The sequence below is a fragment of the Rhinolophus ferrumequinum genome, chromosome 11, assembly GCF_004115265.2.
Source record: "Rhinolophus ferrumequinum isolate MPI-CBG mRhiFer1 chromosome 11, mRhiFer1_v1.p, whole genome shotgun sequence".
Classification (NCBI taxonomy): Eukaryota; Metazoa; Chordata; class Mammalia; order Chiroptera; family Rhinolophidae; genus Rhinolophus; species Rhinolophus ferrumequinum.
The window spans coordinates 58,961,509-58,979,138 of NC_046294.1; the positions used below are offsets into that span (position 1 = coordinate 58,961,509).

The 17,630-nt window shown below is 39.1% G+C and overlaps 1 pseudogene; it reads right to left on the minus strand.

Moving 5' to 3' along the window:
* Nucleotides 1–4,009: 4,009 nt before the first annotated feature.
* Nucleotides 4,010–17,630, minus strand: part of LOC117029844 (60S ribosomal protein L26-like) — a 36,863-nt pseudogene continuing 23,242 nt past the window's right edge.

The following is a 17,630-nucleotide window of genomic DNA, read 5'->3' on the forward strand; positions in this document are numbered from 1 at the left end:
TTTACCAGCAGGAATAAAAGCCTAACAAAACCAAAAGGCAGGTTTCCTTGTGATCTAATAAGATCATTTTGTCTTCATAATTAGCAAATTGATATTGCTAAAATAGCACATGGAAAAGTAATGCTCAAATGTTTCAAATGTTCCCCCAATAGGAACAATGTGCATGATTCAGACTGAGCAATGGCAGCATAGGATGACTCTGGGGAAAGGCACACATCGCCAACTCAAACCAGCATATGTGCTAGTTAGTCCTCTACCCACTACTGACTCATGTGTCTAATATATGTTGACACATTTATTTGTCATGTGTCTTTCTTTAGTCTGCAGGGTGATATAATACAAAAAGCACTGGGTTCAAGGTCAAGCCTTGAGCTCTAGGCCAGGCTCTAACACTTATGGCTTTTTGCATGCCACTTGACCATGGCCAGTGTCAATTTCCTCATCTGTAAATTGGGGTTAACACCTGCACTGCTTGCCTTACAAGTCTGTTGTGAAAATCCATTGATATGTATGTATTAGTGCTTTGTAAATTATAAAAGTTAAGCTTTCTCTTCAGGTTTTGCCACCTGTACCTTCAGATATACTTGTGATATGTCCTGAAAATCGCTTTGAAAATTAAGAGCCAGTCTAGATCTTTCAGTGAATTGTTAAGAGCAAATCCCTCATCCTCTTGAGCCTTTTTTATCTGTAAATGATGAGTTGGACTACATTGATAGGTCAAAGTTTTATTCGGCAGCAGAAAATTTTTTTTAAATAAAGTTATTCAGAAGATCCACCGTGTAAAATGGATAAAAGCAGGTTTGCTCTTAATTGAGATGGTTGAAACTGGAATGAGGAGAACTCAGTGTCCTGCCTAATTAGACTCCCCGCCATCCTCCAGTATACCCCGCTCAGGCAGCCACTGAAATCCCTCACATCAAATCTCAGATCCTTCCCACTCTGACCTATTTGAGCCCTTATGTTCCTATGCTTCTTCAAACAAAACTCTCTCTGCTATGCAGGGCTAAAGAAAAGCTGTAATGTGTTAAGGTTAGATAGATGCCCTGGCATTTGAACCCTTGTTAATGACCAACACATTTGCTGAACTGTAGCCAAGTCAGTCTAACCAGGTCAGTACAAAACTCCTTGAGATGGAAGATGGCTTTAAGAAGCCATGTGAATATCTCAGCAGTCCTCCTGGAGCAGAGAACTCTGTCTGAAACTATAAAAGTAAATATTGAGTGGGCGATTCTCCAAGTTGTTCTCCACTAAATATACAGCAATACTGCAGGCTCTTTGAAACTGTTTTCAGTAAGAATGACTCAGAGATGAGGAAGCCACTTACAACAAAGCAAGTAATGCAATGCCATTTCTCAATGCCCCAAACAAGGAGATTACTTAGGGAAATTGGCTTCAGGATACACAGGTCATGTAACCACGGAATGTCAGACCTGGAAATAATGTTAGAGAACTACCAGTCTATTTTACAAGCGACAAATCTGAAATCCACGAAGACTGAGCTGCTCAAGGTTAGAAATTCATTCAAGTTTCATTCAGTAAACATTCACTGAGTACTATGTGTCAGGTGGTAAGGACAAGAAGGCAAATAAAACATGATCCTTGTTCAAATAGTGGGAGAAGACAGACAAATAAATCCATATTTGTAGATAGATTGTTGCAGAACTAGGATTCAAATTCTGCATGCAAGTTCTCAAGCCAGTGTCAGACTGCCTCTCAACTTGAAAAGCTTGAGAAATTAAGAGTGAGGAGCTGTGGCCAAACTGCTCCCAAGATACATTAATGTAAAGTAAGCCAAGGTCCTTGAGGTACAAAGTCCTTATCCACATTTCTTGAGGACCTATGAGTAATAAAGAGGTCTCTATCCATACATGGAAGAAAATTCTTACAAAAATCTTTCACTAATACTTATAAGGACTTCTTAGAACACTGAGGATATCATGAATGGAAGAGTCCTGCAAAGAAATCTAATCATAGCATGGCCTTTTCTCCAACTTTTGAAGAAGCCACCATCAAGGTCAAAGTCATGAAAAATTCCATTAGCTACTGCCATACTTTTCAACCTACTTAATCAAGACAAAGAGATTTAATTAGCTGTCTTTATGGGTTTACTATTTTTCTTTGGTATATAAAACGCTGAAGAAATATACAAGATTTCAAAGATCTATGCCATCATCCAGAAAGAAAAACAAAAACAAAAGCCAAACACAAATCTATGGCCACACCAATAAAATCTCATTACTGGAAGATTCTAACATGAATTCTTTCTTATTGATTCCTGCCTATTGGGTCTTTTCTAAACTGCTTTAGAAATTATAGTTTTCAACTACAGGGAAGTAAAACCAGCACATACACTCATGAAAACTTTAGGGAACAACATCAATATCCCTACATTTACTTGACAAAAGTCTGGCATCAGTAGACATGAGGTCAGGCTACTTTACAAGGAATCCATCATCTCTGCATCCATTTATCCATTCATCTATCTGGCAAGCATTTATTAAGAGCCTTTTACGTGACTACCATGAGCTATGCAATACACTAAAGACATAGGATAGTATTTCTCAAAGTGTAGTTTGAGGACCCCACCTGAATCAGAATCACCTGGAGAACTTGCTAAAAAATGTAAGTTCCTAGGTCTCACTAACACAGATCTTCTAAATTGGTTATAGTTCCCCATTTCAAGCAACAGAAACCAACTTGGGCTCCCTTAAACAAAGAAGGAACTGACTGGAAGGACATTGTGTTCACAGAATTGACCAGAAATTAGAACCAAGGACGCTTTAGAGGAACCATAACAAAAATCGTAGTGTAGGAACAATGTGATCTGTACACTGACACTGCAACTATTCCCAGTTCTAACTTCATTATTGCATCACTGCTGTAGATTGAAAGTTCAGAAAAAGAACCCTCAAATATATGATCATGTATTACAGAATTAGACACCTGAAACCTATGTAACTTTACTAACCATTGTCACCCCAATAAACTTTAATTAATTAATTAATTAATTAATATTGAGGCCAAAGGCCAGGCCCAGGTGACTTTTCCTAACACTCTACGCAAATCTACACAAAGGTAGATTCCTCTAAAGGGAAATTAGGATGAAAATGGGAAGTGGAGTTATTATAAATGCTGGTTAATCAAAACTAACAAATGACTGGTTGCCTACTAAATCAGAATCTCAGAGGATTAGGCTAGGGATTTCCTGCTTTTTAAAATAAACTTCTCAGATAATTATGAAGTATTCTAAAGTCTGAGAAACACTGATATAAAAGATATGATCTATACCTAGAATAGTTTTAAATCAAAGTAGAAAGCAGAGACCTCTTATTTATGAAATTGAAGAAGAATTCCACGTTTCCTGATCAGATGTTGTCTCCCTGTAGACACTGCCCTCCATCTCCACCCCTTGCCCTCCCTCATCAGCCACCCATTCAATTAAAAATGAGCATCTTTATAAAAAGAGATATTATGCTAATAGTCAATTACAATACAATATAAGTGCACACTCAGATTTTTATAGAGAAAAACCTATAGATGCATAAAAGCAAGTTGGGAAGACTACACACCAAGATGTAAACAAAGAAAAAGAATAATAACTCCAAGGAAAATGTAAACAAATGCATGACAGTTGTATAGAATATATGCACAATAAAAGTAAACGTAACCAAAATCCTTTATTTCAAACTCTTATGTATACTTTTGTATTTTCTAATTTCTGGGATGAGGGAAAAAATTACCCTAATCCAGCTCATTGGGAGTATAATTAACCATTGTTAGTGGCCATGTTCAGACTATACTATGGCTGTTAGTTTCCAACTTTCCAAAAACACTACATGTCAAATTTTTAAGTAGAAATTTTTATCAATGTCACCTACTGAATATCAAATGAAGAGAAATGGTCACCAGTGAAATCCTACAGTACAGTTAATGTAGTAATATGTTTATTTACATTTATTCATTCCAACCAAGATTTGAGTATCTACCATATATATAGTTTTATCCTAGGCACTATGTTACAGAAAAAAAATGTAGAAGGGTACTTGCTAAATAAAAAAGATACATTTAACAGGAAACAACTAAAGAATCATGTAAAAGCAACCTATAAACAAATACCTAGTGGTATAATCTAGATTCTACATAGTTTTTAATGCCTGGTTTAACAGCCCTGAAGTATAATAATCTCAAACTGACTCCAATGGATGAGAGCAAGCTAAACCATCAGCATTTTTGTTGTTGTTGCATTGATATGAGACAGGCGTAGACAAAAAACAGAAGACTTACAGGCAGTTCTGAAATAGAACATCAACCACTGTGTGGTAGCTATGGCCGAGGACAACCAAGAACAGCCTGGCTCTTTTTAATAGAAAAGTATCTTCCAGTCACCAACAACTGCCATGCCTCTAGCTGAACACAAGACTCAGAGGCAAAGCTGAGATCAGTGAACCAACAGAGCAATTAGTAGCTATGTTCAGGAAGTAGGATGATAGCTGGCTTCTAGTAGGAGCTCAGTACATGTTCCTTGTTGAATAGTCATTCCTTCAGAAATAGCTACTGCTGTTAACATTGGTCTGCCCAACCCACATCCCACCCTTTCTTCCTCATTTTCTCACTTATCTGGGTCCCTGACACATACAACACGAGGAGAAAATAATCTCCATCCACAGTGTCATCTTTGAATGAAATGTTAAATGTATATCTGGATGCCAAATACTTAAAAACACGAAGGTATCTAAACACGTTGCAAGACATAACCTAAAATGTGCATTTTGCTAGAAACCCACCAAAAAAAAATAAAATAAAAAGGAAAGAATAAAAAGTAACTTGGGTTCAAGCAAAAAGGGATATTTGTTCTGTTTTAATGCATAATATTTCAAGCTTTGTCTCTATGGCACATAGGGAGATAGCTAGAAGCTAGCTGGTTAACTCGCAAGTCAAGTCTTGTAGGTGTAGACCATTATTATAATTGTAACAGTTAATTATTTTAATAAACACGTATGTAGTGTTGTATATGACCAAAGTGCTTTACAATATTCTTGGCTTTTATACTGCTGATACTAAATCAGTTAAAGCCCAAAGCAGTCTCATTTATTTACTAACGATAGTGAAGTTTGACTATTTTGTGGAACCTACCGAGAAAAAGACAGATGGAGTAAAAGTTTAAATATTTGGTGTAAATTTCAGTTAAAATACTCAACTATATAATTTAACTAGGGGCCTAGTGAAGCTCCACACATTAAAAAATCAAATTATTAAAACAATGTTATCTTATTTTGAATTTTGCTTGTAATTACAGAACACAAAAGATATTGGTAGTCTATATCCGTGTTTCTCTCACTTGTCTGATGATATTCTAATTACAAGGAATGTTTATTAAAAATACAATTTCTTGGCTCCCAAGCCTTGGAGTTTCTGATTCATCAGGTCTGGAATGAGATCTGGGAAGTTGTGTTTTTAACCAATACCATAAGAAATTCTTCTTATCAGGGAAATTCAAGAAAGAGTAGTATATATAAATAGTATCCAACTCCCACACCCCATAGGAACTTGGCACATACAAACGTTACCATGTATAATCAGACTGTCAGGCACTGGATTCAAGGCTTTCCACATCTCTTTTGGTCTTCACAACATTCCATACGATAGAGAGTATTACCATTTCCAGGAATCAAACTCTGAAAGGTTGAATAAATAGATCAAGATCGCAAAGCCAGGTCTACCCGTCTCCAAAGGCTATGCCCAATCAGTCTGTATTTTCTTCTGCATGTTGCCAAATCTTGCATGTTAGGAAAGGAAAAAAGGGGAGGGAAAGAAGGAAACAGAATTCCAGTAAGTGCACTTCAGCTTTTCAAGAGATTATTAAATATACATAGTAAGTTAAAAAGTTAAATCCGTCCTAAAATTCTCCAGTTGAAGTGGTAAAGTTTTAAAAAGAATCATGGAGAAGTCTCAGGGGAAGACCAAAGGGAATCGATGGTTATAAGACAGATTGAAGATTATAGCTGATTTCTTTTTTTTTTTTAACAGTTTTTAATGAAAACTGTATATCATATTACTTTATGCCTGCATCTTCTCAATTGTTTCTTCTTTATATTTGCCTTTTTACTTGGCGAGATTTGGCTTTCCATTCAAGGATCTTTTTTTGCAGTCTTTGTCCAGCTTTGGTCTAGTGACACCACTTTGCTGGGGTGAATACCCGCATGAACAGTTAGTTGTGCCATTAGCCTTCTCCCGCTGCACTCGTTCAATGTAGAGACATATTTCTGCCTGTAAACTTGGGCTACTTTGCCAATTTGCTGCCTTTTGTAGTGTCCTCGGACAACCTGAACTTCATCATCCTTTCAGATGAGCATGGATCGAACATGGTACTTCTGTCTCAGCTCCTTGGAAAGAGGAGAAAACATAATCTTCCCGAAAATGTGCGAAAGTGCACTGAAATGCCTTTTATGGTTCTTGCTCCAGTCAGAAGTCACAAAAAGGTTGAACTTCATTTTGGCTGCTGGAACTTCAGCAATGGCCACAGAACAGAAGAGTTACAGTTGATTTCTATATTAGTGTTGAGGTCGATGTTATTTTCTTAGGAAGTATAGAGACCGTTTTGGTTGAGCACCTAGAGGAAAGAATAAATAGGTCATGATACTTGAGGGGATCTGGTGTATTATTTCACTGAAGTTGGCAATTTAAACTATAAGGAGCTCATCCTTTTCTGGTGGGTGCGACACTTAATTTTGGCTGAAGGAACTAAGACAAAGATGGCGCACATTCTGCACTTCCAACCTTTGTTCTGTATTAATGATTCGAGAATGGAGAGTCTTCAAAATCTCTTCATAAGCAAGCCTAGGTGTAAGAATCATGGGGTCTTTACAAATGCAAGAAAAAATTGACCTGAGTTGAGCTAACTTTTTCAGAGAACATAACATAAGTTGAGCTAGTTTTTATGCAGGACACAAGCTCTAATGTTACCTTGAAAGGCCCAGCAAACAAAACCTTCAGACCTTGGATGCAGAAATGGGACAGATAGCCCATGGCAAGAAAGGGTGGAAAATGTCAGCAAATTGTTATTGAAATTAATTCTCTCCAGCCTTTTAGTTTGTGGTATTGGTTTGAATGCAGACTGGTGAATATTTTTCAGTTTTGTTATAGAATGTGGCTGCTTCCTTGGCTTTAAAAAAACTAAAAAATCCTACTTCTTTGGTTTCTTTGTGTCAATGTGTCATACATAATATTTCAGCTTTACAGTTAGGGGAGGTAATCTTGGAAATAGACAAGTGTGGTGGGGTGGGATTTACAGTTTAGGAGAGACCACAGTTTGGTAAGAAATTTAGCTCAGGGGAGCTTCCAAAAAGGTAACAGACCCATCAACCTTTAAGAGGACAGTTAAAAGAATGAGTCTGTATAATGAGACGGCTATTATAAAAGAGCCTGATAGGCCGAAAGAGCCTGGCTATAAAGCAGCATCAAAACCCAATTCCATGTAATCAATAATGTTGTAAAGATTTTGCAGGGTATCCGATGGACACTTGTCTCATTAGGGAGACCACCTCAGGGATGCTGTAGATGCCTGATCACTGCACTGTACACCTGAAGCTGAAGCTGAACAATAATGAATGTCAACTACAAGTTTGTTTATATATATATAACATATATATGTGTGTGTATATATATATATGGTTACAAGAAGCGGAGTACAGCATTAGGAATAGAGGCAGTGGAACTGTAATTGCTGTGTGCGATGTCAGAGGGGTAGTAGATGGGGGAGGGTGTTATCACTGTGTGAGGGACATAAATGACATACACCTGAAACTAATAAAAACAATGTTAAAAAAAAATTCCAATTCTTCTTATGCAGATATGATAGGCAGAAATCAATCTAAGAACTTTGTGTTAGAAAAGCAAAATAATATCCCAGGGGAGATGTTTAAATACTGGGGGGAGGGGTTGGGCAGGTGGTTTTCACTTTAAAGCACAATTTGCATATGAGGAAGTATTCCAGTGGTTGTAAATCATTTTAATGTTTGTGTATATTGAATTTGTTTCATTTACACATAACTCTTTAGCTGAAAACAGGTTTTGAAGACCTGAATGTGTAAAGTTAAGAATGTTGAAGACAAGGCCCAGTTCTCAAAGGCAGAAAACACTATTCCAAAATAGTGGTGTGATTCTTCTGGGTGTTTGCTGCCTTGACGCCTGGTGTGCCTGAATCAGGGGGAAACCCATTGTTCTTTGAGAGCTTCCCGATTCTAAAAGCTGTAAATCTATGAACCAGAATCTGAAGGGGAAGAACAATAAAACCCTTTCATTTTAGTATGTCTGTGTTGAAGAAACATTTTCCAACTAGATTGTATTGCATCTTTTTGCCATGCCATATTCTATCTACGGAGCAAGTGGAAAATGTAGTTGCAAATGTTTTCTGGCCAAATGCAACTCTGGTGTGGAAAACGACTTCCTCTACCAACCACAACTAATCAAGACCCATCTTAGAATGTAGTACAGGTGTCCGAGGAATCCCCACCAGGGTACCTTAGGCCCCTGAATCAACTCTTAGGAAAAACTCCAAATTACAAAGGCATCTGGGACTGGCACGGGTGTCTGCCCACTGTTTTATGCAGGTCTCTAACCTTGCCAACCAGGTAGTTGCTAATTATGAGAGAGAAGAATGGAAGCAAGTTGGCTTTTAGACATCTCCATACGACTGTCTCACAAGTCCATCATACTTAACATAAAGCTAGTCAATGGTATTGTAACAGCTACATATGATATCAGAGGGGTAGTAGATGGGAGAGGGGGTTTATCACTTTGTGAGGGGTGTAAATGTCTAACTATTACATTGCTTTGTACATCTGAAACTAATTAAAAAACAAAAAACAAACAAATAAAAACACCAAATCCCCAAAACATGTTCTAACTCCAACCTTTCCCATCTCAGTAAATGACACCACCATATACCTAGGAGTTCAAGTCCACACATAGGACTCATTCTGGTTTCTGCTTTACTTCACTCCTAAAATCCAATTCACCAACAAATTTTGGAAATTCTTTTGAAATAAATCCAGAATTTCACCATCATTACTATTACTATCGTACTCCAAGCTACCATCACCCTTCATCTGAATCACTATAAAAGTCTGCTGTTTTCACTCTTACCAGAGTGAAATACTCCACCTCTCTACTCCATCCTATAGCCAGAAGATAGAATCGTGCTTTAAAACCGTAAGTCCGTCCATATCTCTTCCTTGCTTATTTCAAGCTTGTCTATGGCTTCTCACTATGACAAGAACGTTGTTGATAGTCTTCCCATACCCTGCAATGCCCCACGTGATCGGGGCCTCTGCCTCCCTCTACAGTCTCACCTCCTACCTTTCAGCCCTTTGTTCAATTCACCCCCACCACATTGTCCTTTTCTTCTGTCCCAGGAACCTGCGCACCAAGCTCCTTTGCACTCAGTGCCTTTGGGTTGCTGTTCCCTCTGCCTGATATGCTTTACCCCAGGCCTTCTTATATCTGTCTCCTTCTCATAATTCAGGTCTCAGCTCAGTTATTGGCGCCTCAGAGAAGTCTTCTCACCTCTCCTCTCCCTATTCATTAGATTTATTTTTGTGATTTGATTTTTTTAATTATGTGCATCTCTTACTTTGACTTTTTAATTAAGGTAAATATAAACACATAAATAAATAAAATAGCTGTTTAGTCGTTATTCTATCACTTTATTTTCTTCATTGCAAGCATCATTTCACAAATTAATTTTCTGTCTTTATGTGTTTACTTGTTTATTGTTGCATGTGTTTCAATGACCCCATGTTTACCATGTCAATCAGTGTATCCCAGCACCTGTAAGGTCTTTTGTACATGGTAGACTCTCAGTAAATATTTGTTAATTGAGTAGATTTCATTCACCTAAAAGAGAGGTAGCTTCCTTTGGGCTGAGAATGGACACATGCATTCATCTGGAAAGAGTGTTTTAATGAAGTATTTTGTTCAAGTTGGGTTCTGTTTGCATACTAAGATACGATTACGAATACCTGTCACATGGAATATCCTTGATACAAGTGAGAAATTGTCAACATACACATGGAGTAACAAAGATGGCAAATCGTATCAATATCCATTTCAGCATGTCAATGGTGAGTTTCATAACAAAGGGAAAATCGAAAAGCAAACTTAATATTGATTTGCATCCGATAGCTAATATCGGAATTCTGCTTTCTAGGCAGTGGGAAGCTGCGTGGAATTGCTGATGCGAAAGGTGAAACCAAAGATCAGAAGGCTCTAGGCTGGTTTGCAGCACGGTAAAAATGGAAGAATCAAGGTAAGGACCATTGCCTAGAGACTGAGGAAGTAGTTAGGGCAAGTGGTTTACAATTAGGACTTTGAAAAATGAGCGCGTTCATTGGTTAAGTGCCCACTATGTGCCAGGCCATCGTCTACAACCCTCACAGAAATAATACTAGGTATTGTAGGTATTATTTCCCAGTTTCTAAATAAGTAAGCTGCAGCTCAGGGGGCTATAGGACTTGCCAAAGTCACATACCTATATAAAAAGTAGAGCAATGACTTCAGCTAGATTTTTCAAATCTGAAAGCTGTCGAGCTGTCCACTGTACCACACTGTCTTCTTTGTGATGATACGCTCCATTTCTGTAATTCCTGACACCAGGTTTAGGGCCTGGCACAGCATCCTAATGGAATCACACCTCGCTGGACAGTAAGTGCTTCTGCTGCCAGTGGAGGGGCCACCTAAGCCCAGCTGGGTCCAAGATTTGCTGATTCAGCAGGTTTCAAACATCACGCTCACACCTCTTCCTCCTCATTTTCTTTCCCCGCACTGCCCCGCAGCTCACCTCTACCTCTGTCTTCTGGGGAAAGCATCTGACAGGTGCTAAAAAGAAAGGCACTCTGGCCATCGCGTGCGGGAAGAGGCAGCGCAGCCACATCTCGGCTGAGAGCCTGGGCCGACCTAGGCAATGGAATTTGAAGTGCCGAAGTGTGCAGCCCACAGAGAGAAATGGACAAAGTGCAAAATTGAAGAGGAGGAGAAGTGTAAGAAGACAATTTTCTTGACGGAGATGAATTAGTTACAGGACCAGCCCCCTGAGGGAAGAGATGTGGCTCTCTTCGCTAACTCCCACGCAGAAAACATGCTCTAGGGGGCAAGCAGGAGACAGGCGGGGAGACATTAATGACTAATGGGCGCTTTCCACCTCTGAGTTTTATGAAGATGAATGAAGCACTTTTGAATGGAGGAAGAAATAAAAATGGAAAGATGGAGCTGACTACAGCACTGCAGAAATAAAGAGGAATGGAGGTTTGGGGCCCTCGTGCTGAGTAAGGCAAAACATTTCTTCCCACTTGGGAGGGGCAGAGCTGAGCAGTTCGGAGTTTTGAATTCAGAGTTCAGGCCTTGCCACTTACCAATTGGATGAATCTGTGAGAATCACTACCAATTTAAGCTACAAAATAGGAATACCCTATTTTATTGGTTATTTTTGCTATAAAATAGGTATAACACTATTGCGAAGGGTTGTTGTGAAGACTGACTGAGGTAACTCATGTAAAAACAGTGCCTACCATGTAGTAAGCACTCATTTAATAGCAGTAATTATTATTGCGTCATGGCTTTGTGTGGAGGAGTAGGAGGGGTAAATATAGCTGGGTCGTTACTGTCGAGGTCAGATTACGGGGACAATTCTTCCCTTTGAACAATGGTGCCTCCTTGGTTTCATTATTTGCTGTGTTGATAGCTCACACCCCCTCTAATGATTTGAGCTTTCAGCTCCCAGAGAAGATGAACCCAAATATGATAGATACCACCTCTACTCTTAAGGAAGCTTGCCAAAAAGCAGCTCAATCCATGTTGGTACGCCATATCATTCTGAGGATCAAGCTACCTCCCCAGGGAAGGGTACTGTGCACAGAAGACAATACTAATAACACCATACATTATTGAATCCTCTACAGTTTACAAAGTACTCTTACCTGGGAAGGGCTGCTGTCTTCATTTTATAGATAAGGAAACAGAGACTTTGAGAGGTGAAGCCACTAGATTCAGGTGACATAGACAACTGGTTGGTGCAGCAGGGATCCACACCCAGCTCCTCTGACTCCAAGTCTGGGGCTCTTTTATAACACAGGATGCTATAGGGATGTGAACAGGTAGGAGATTAAAAAGCTAGTGGCTTCCCTCATAAAAACATTGAATTTTTGAATAGGAAGGACCTACCAGATTACCTAATGCTGTGGTTTTTAGACCGGATTCCAGGGAATCCCATAGGAGGTGTGAGAGATAAGCAGGAGGTTGAGATTGTATGCCGTTCATCTTTTATCAATTAAATTTATAGCATTGCAATGTACTTTGAATAAATGTTAAAACATTAAGACTTTCCTTAGAAAAGAAGAAGATTTGAAAACCTCTAATCTGATTCAACTGTTTCATTTCTCCAAGAAGGATATTGAGGCCCAGACTTGTAAAGGAATTTGTCCAAATCTCTTAGTTATTTAGGGGCAGAGCTAGGACCAGCACTCAGGCCTAGTCACCTGCATATTTGATAAGCATGCGATAATGTTTCCAAATGTTTTCTCATTCTCCAAATATTTTCCATCGATTACCTCAGGCAAGTCACTTACTCGTGACAATCAAATCATCAAGAAGAAAGTCGGCCTGTGGTTAGTCTCTTCTGATGACTCACCATGTGGCGTTGGATAAATCCATTGATCTCTGAACCCTCAGCTTTTCCACAGGTAAAATGGGATGATAATTCCTGTGTAGGCAACTCTCAGTGGGGCTGTTGTGGTGACTATAAAACAGAACATGTGGAGGGTCACGAGGTTCTTCCAGGGAAGGAGACTCAGAAAGTTCAATATCTTATTATTTACAAATGCCTACCAAGTGTGTCATTGTTTCTAAGCTAATCTCTGCAATTCAACATTCTTGCTTATTTGTTGTTCCTTATTTGAGAGGGCAATGTAGTGTATTTTTGTAACCCTACCAAGTACTACTTGTTTATGAAATCGCCTCCAAAACTTCTTGTCACATTGGCTTTCTCATAAAATTTTGTGATTTCTTACTACTTGCATGTGAAAAGTAAATCTTTTAAGGTTAAACACTTTTCATTATAGATAAAATATAGAGGCACTTTCACTACAGGGTTCTAGCAAGCCTGGGGAGCCCAGAGTGAGATGAGATCAAAGGACTCCTGTGCAGCTTACAGAGTTGGAGTGTTCCCACCCCCCTGGCAGTTTCTCTTCTTTCAGCAAGGAATGCTAAGAAAATACGATCATGACTTTCAGGTTGATCTTGAAAGCAGCCTAACTTGACCTTGGCCAAGTTCTTATTCTCGCTGAGCTTATGTTCTCACTTGTAAAAAATAGACATTTGCCTTCCTTTCCACCTCATAGGGCTGCCAAGGATCAAAAGAGAGAACACAGGGTGACATGTTTTTAAAACTGTGAAGTGTACACTAACTAAAAGGATTGTTACTTTTAGGAATGTGTAAAATACTACAATTATTTACAATGTGCATTTCAACTAAATCTTCTCAACTTGTTACAAATATCCACTTGGAATGTTCAACTAGTCAGGTTGAAGAACGATGTTTCTATTTATGCTGATTTCTCTGAAGAAAGGCAAGTGACAATTGACCAAGGCAGAGTGAGAACTGGGGGGTTACCTCCTTAATTGACAATTATCACAAAACAAGAAGTATTTTTATATCTTGAATTAAGAACACTTTAAATTAAAAAAACAAACAAACAGAATGTAAACAGACCTTTACCAAAATCTTATTCTGGATACCCCAAATTTCTAACATCATCCCTTGGAGAACAGCATTTCTATGCTTACCCACGTACTTTAAACAATCTAGACCTCGTTTCCTTTATGCAGACAAGCCAGCCACAGAAGCCGACCAATATTTTAAGACTCCAGTGTTTACTAATGGATGTCTGGCTAGGAACAGTGCTGGCAGAATTCTGGCAGAGGCATTCACTCCCACTAATGATGTGGAGCAGGGCTGCGTAATCATGTCCACTTGTATTAAGTCTACCCAAGGCTGTCATGTTTTGCAGTGGAGCCAGAAACAAGCACCCCCGTAAGTCCTGAGATTTTCCTGGAAGAAGGATTACATCACACTGGTTCATACCTTCCCAAAGTCATTGCCCCAGCCGTTCATTTCATGTAGGACCCTCTTTACAAAAATGACTTCAGAGTACAGTGAATATCAGACTCTTTTACAGAATATTTAGAGACTTTAAGATAGTGTAGCTTCTATATGGACCATCAAAGGCCAGGGAAAACCTATCAAACATTTCCTTAGAAACCACATCAAGGACTTTCTTGCACATATGCTAACATCTCTAAGATAGATGGATACTCAGTCGACCCTCCCACTCCCTGTCCCAGGAAAGCTATTGCCTGCCAGTTATGCGTTATCGTTTTTTCCCCTAGCTGTACCTAGGATAGATGCATCAGAAGTTATTCCCCAATAAAGAAGATGGACAATGACATTCATTTTGACTGTCTGGACATTGTTACTGTATCACTCTTCTGGGGGAGAGTAATTTCTGTCTATTAAAAGAGACAGATTCCAAAGTTAGATATGTGGGAATCATTTGGTATTTAACAGAATTCAGGTAATGCACATAGCCCTAAAAATTATAATAAGGAGCTAAGCAAGGAAAATGAATAACAGCAGTTCTTTAAAATGGAAATTGTTAGAATAAAGGAATAGCTGTTGTTACTGTGTTTCACTGAAAATAAGACCTAGCCGGGCAATCAGCTCTAATGCGTCTTTTGGAGCAAAAATTAACTTAAGACCCGGTATTATATTATATTATATTATATTATATTATATTATACCCGGTATTATATCATATTATAATTATATTATATTATATTGACCCTGTCTTATAGTAAAATAAGACCGGGTCTTATATTAATTTTTGCTCCAAAAGGCACATTAGAGCTGATTGTCCAGCTAGGTCTTATTTTTGGGGAACCACGGTATATATTAGTATTACTCAGTATTAAAGATGTCAAGATACTGTTATTGGACTTATTTCCCTTCTACCTAGTCCTTAGACCTCCAAGGAATCTTCATTCCATTTTCTAAAATTAGATGCTACTTCAAAGATTTTAGAAGTACACCACGAAATGAGGACACTAAAGAAGCAGTAATTTTTGCAGATTACTGTTAAATAACTTCTTTCCCTCATATTAATAATGTAACCACAACGTTTGTCAAATATCCCAAAGATCTACTTTAGAAACATCCAGCATTACCTGAAGCCAAATCTGGTTATTTCAAATGGCTTTGAACTTAGCCCTGGGATAAGAAATGCCCTATGTCACTCCTTCCCTCCCTTCCTTCTAGTCATCCTTCCTTTTTCCTCATATCCTGGTGCTCCTTATCTATGTCTAGGGCAACCCCTTCAGTGGAAGGGTTACCTCAGGAAACAAGGTGCTACCGTGCTCGTGGGGCAGCGTTCAGACAAAAAGATGTATTTGTGAAGCAGGCTGCATAATCGCCGTGGCTCCCGTACTTCCTCCGTCAAGATGTTTGTGCCTCAGTTGTCAAGTAGATGTAGTCAAAGATTATCTCTTTAATTTTTAACATTGTCAAAGTTAATATATACCCTTTACTTTTCAACGTTATCAATGTTAATATAAACCTTTTAATTTTTAACATTTTAAAAGTTAATATAAACTCCATTAATGCTTCTCAGCTGATTGAACATGGGAATGACCTCTATGAACCACTTGTGTCTGTAGTTTTTCCAGTAGGAAGCCAGTACATTTTGTTGGTGATGATATTGTCAACAGTCATAATGATATCTACCCTTATTTATAGTGCTTTTTTGTATACAAAGTACTATCGTCCTCAGTACCTCATGTGAGATTCTCCCCAGACCACGGCTCATTGCTCCAGGCTTCTTCCCCAGGGGCCTCTGCCATGTGCCGCTGCTGCTTCTCCTACCCCTGCAGCTTCATACTCTGTCTGTGCATCAACTCCTTCCCTCATTCTTCCAAGTATCGGTAACACAGGCTATGATGTGTAACAGACTTTACTAAGTGTATTAAGTTTCCTAGGTCTGCCATAGCAAAGTAGCACAAACTGAGTGGCTTAAACAACAAAAATGTGTTGCCTGAAAGTTCTGGAAGCTAGAAATCTGAAATCAAGGTGTTGGCAGGATTGTTCTTTCTGAGAGCATAAGGAAAGGATTTGTTCCAGGTCTTTCTTCTTGACTTATAGATGGCTCTATTCTTCCTGTGTCTCTTAACGTTGTCTTCCCTTTATGCACGTCTCTGGGTACAAATTGTCCCTCTTATAAGGACACCAATCATGTTGCATTAGGCCCACCCTAATGATTTCATTTTAACTTTGTTACCCCTGTAAAGACCCTATATCCAAATACGGTGACATTCTGAGGTACTACATTTTAGGACTCAACTTATCTTTTTTAGGGGGATGCAATTCAACCCACAACACTAGGGCTTAATGATAGCACATTGGAGATACAGCATAGAAAGGAAAAACGTAAACTGACTCTCAGGTGGCACTGTCATGGAATCTACTGACTATGCCTGGTACAGCGTCTGATTCTCTCCCTCCTATGTCAAATCTGCTACCATGTTTCTGGGTCCTGCTCACCATCCTGGATGAAAATCTGATTATATACATCTTTCACTCCCTACGATGGTTAATTTTATGTGTCGACTTGACTGGGCCTCAGGGTACCCAGATATTTGGTCTAACATTATTCCACATGTTTCTGCGAAGGTGTTTTGGGATGAGATTAATATTTAAATCAGTAGACTGAGTAAAATAGATTGCCCTCCCTAAGGTGGGTGGGCCTCAGCCAATCAGTTGAAGGCCTGAATAGAACACAAGGCTAACCCTCCCCTGTGTAAGAGAATTCTCCTGCCTGACAGCCTTCAGGCTGGGACATCAGCTCTTCCTGCCTGATGGCCTTAGAACTGGAACATCAGCTCTTCCTGTTTCTACAGCAGCTTCCAGCTTTAAGATTTGAACTGGAACATTGGCTCTGCAGAACGCGCGCGGGCGCGCATACACACACACACACACACACACACACACACACACACACACACACACACTTTGTTCTGTTTCTCTGGAGAACCCTGACTAATACATTCCCTAATACCAGGTCCTACCTAATGAAGAAAAATCACACACACACACACACACACACACACACACACAAAATAAGTATCCCTTCAGAATTCCAACCTACCTGTCACAGAGCCAGCCCTTTATCTCAGTAAATACAATACCCAATTCCCCTAATCTTAAACTTTTACATCGAGGTGATTCCCCTGGGTTTCAGCCACCTTTATAACTAAAAATGCTCCCTCATTGGTCTCTCTAAGAATAAAGAAAGAGCCTGCCCCAGAGAGAAAATCCTGTTGCCAATCCTAGTGCGATCGTGCATTGAGAAACACTAAGGCCAAAACTCAGAGCGCTGTGCCATTTCTGACACATCATTTGCGTTCTTTTCAAATCACTGAAGACTTCCTCAAGCTCTCCTCATCTAATTTCATGTAGGTATTTTCATGCAACTAAACAATTCCCTTATCAACTATCTTTCATAGCTTAATATTGTATATGTGTGGCTTTG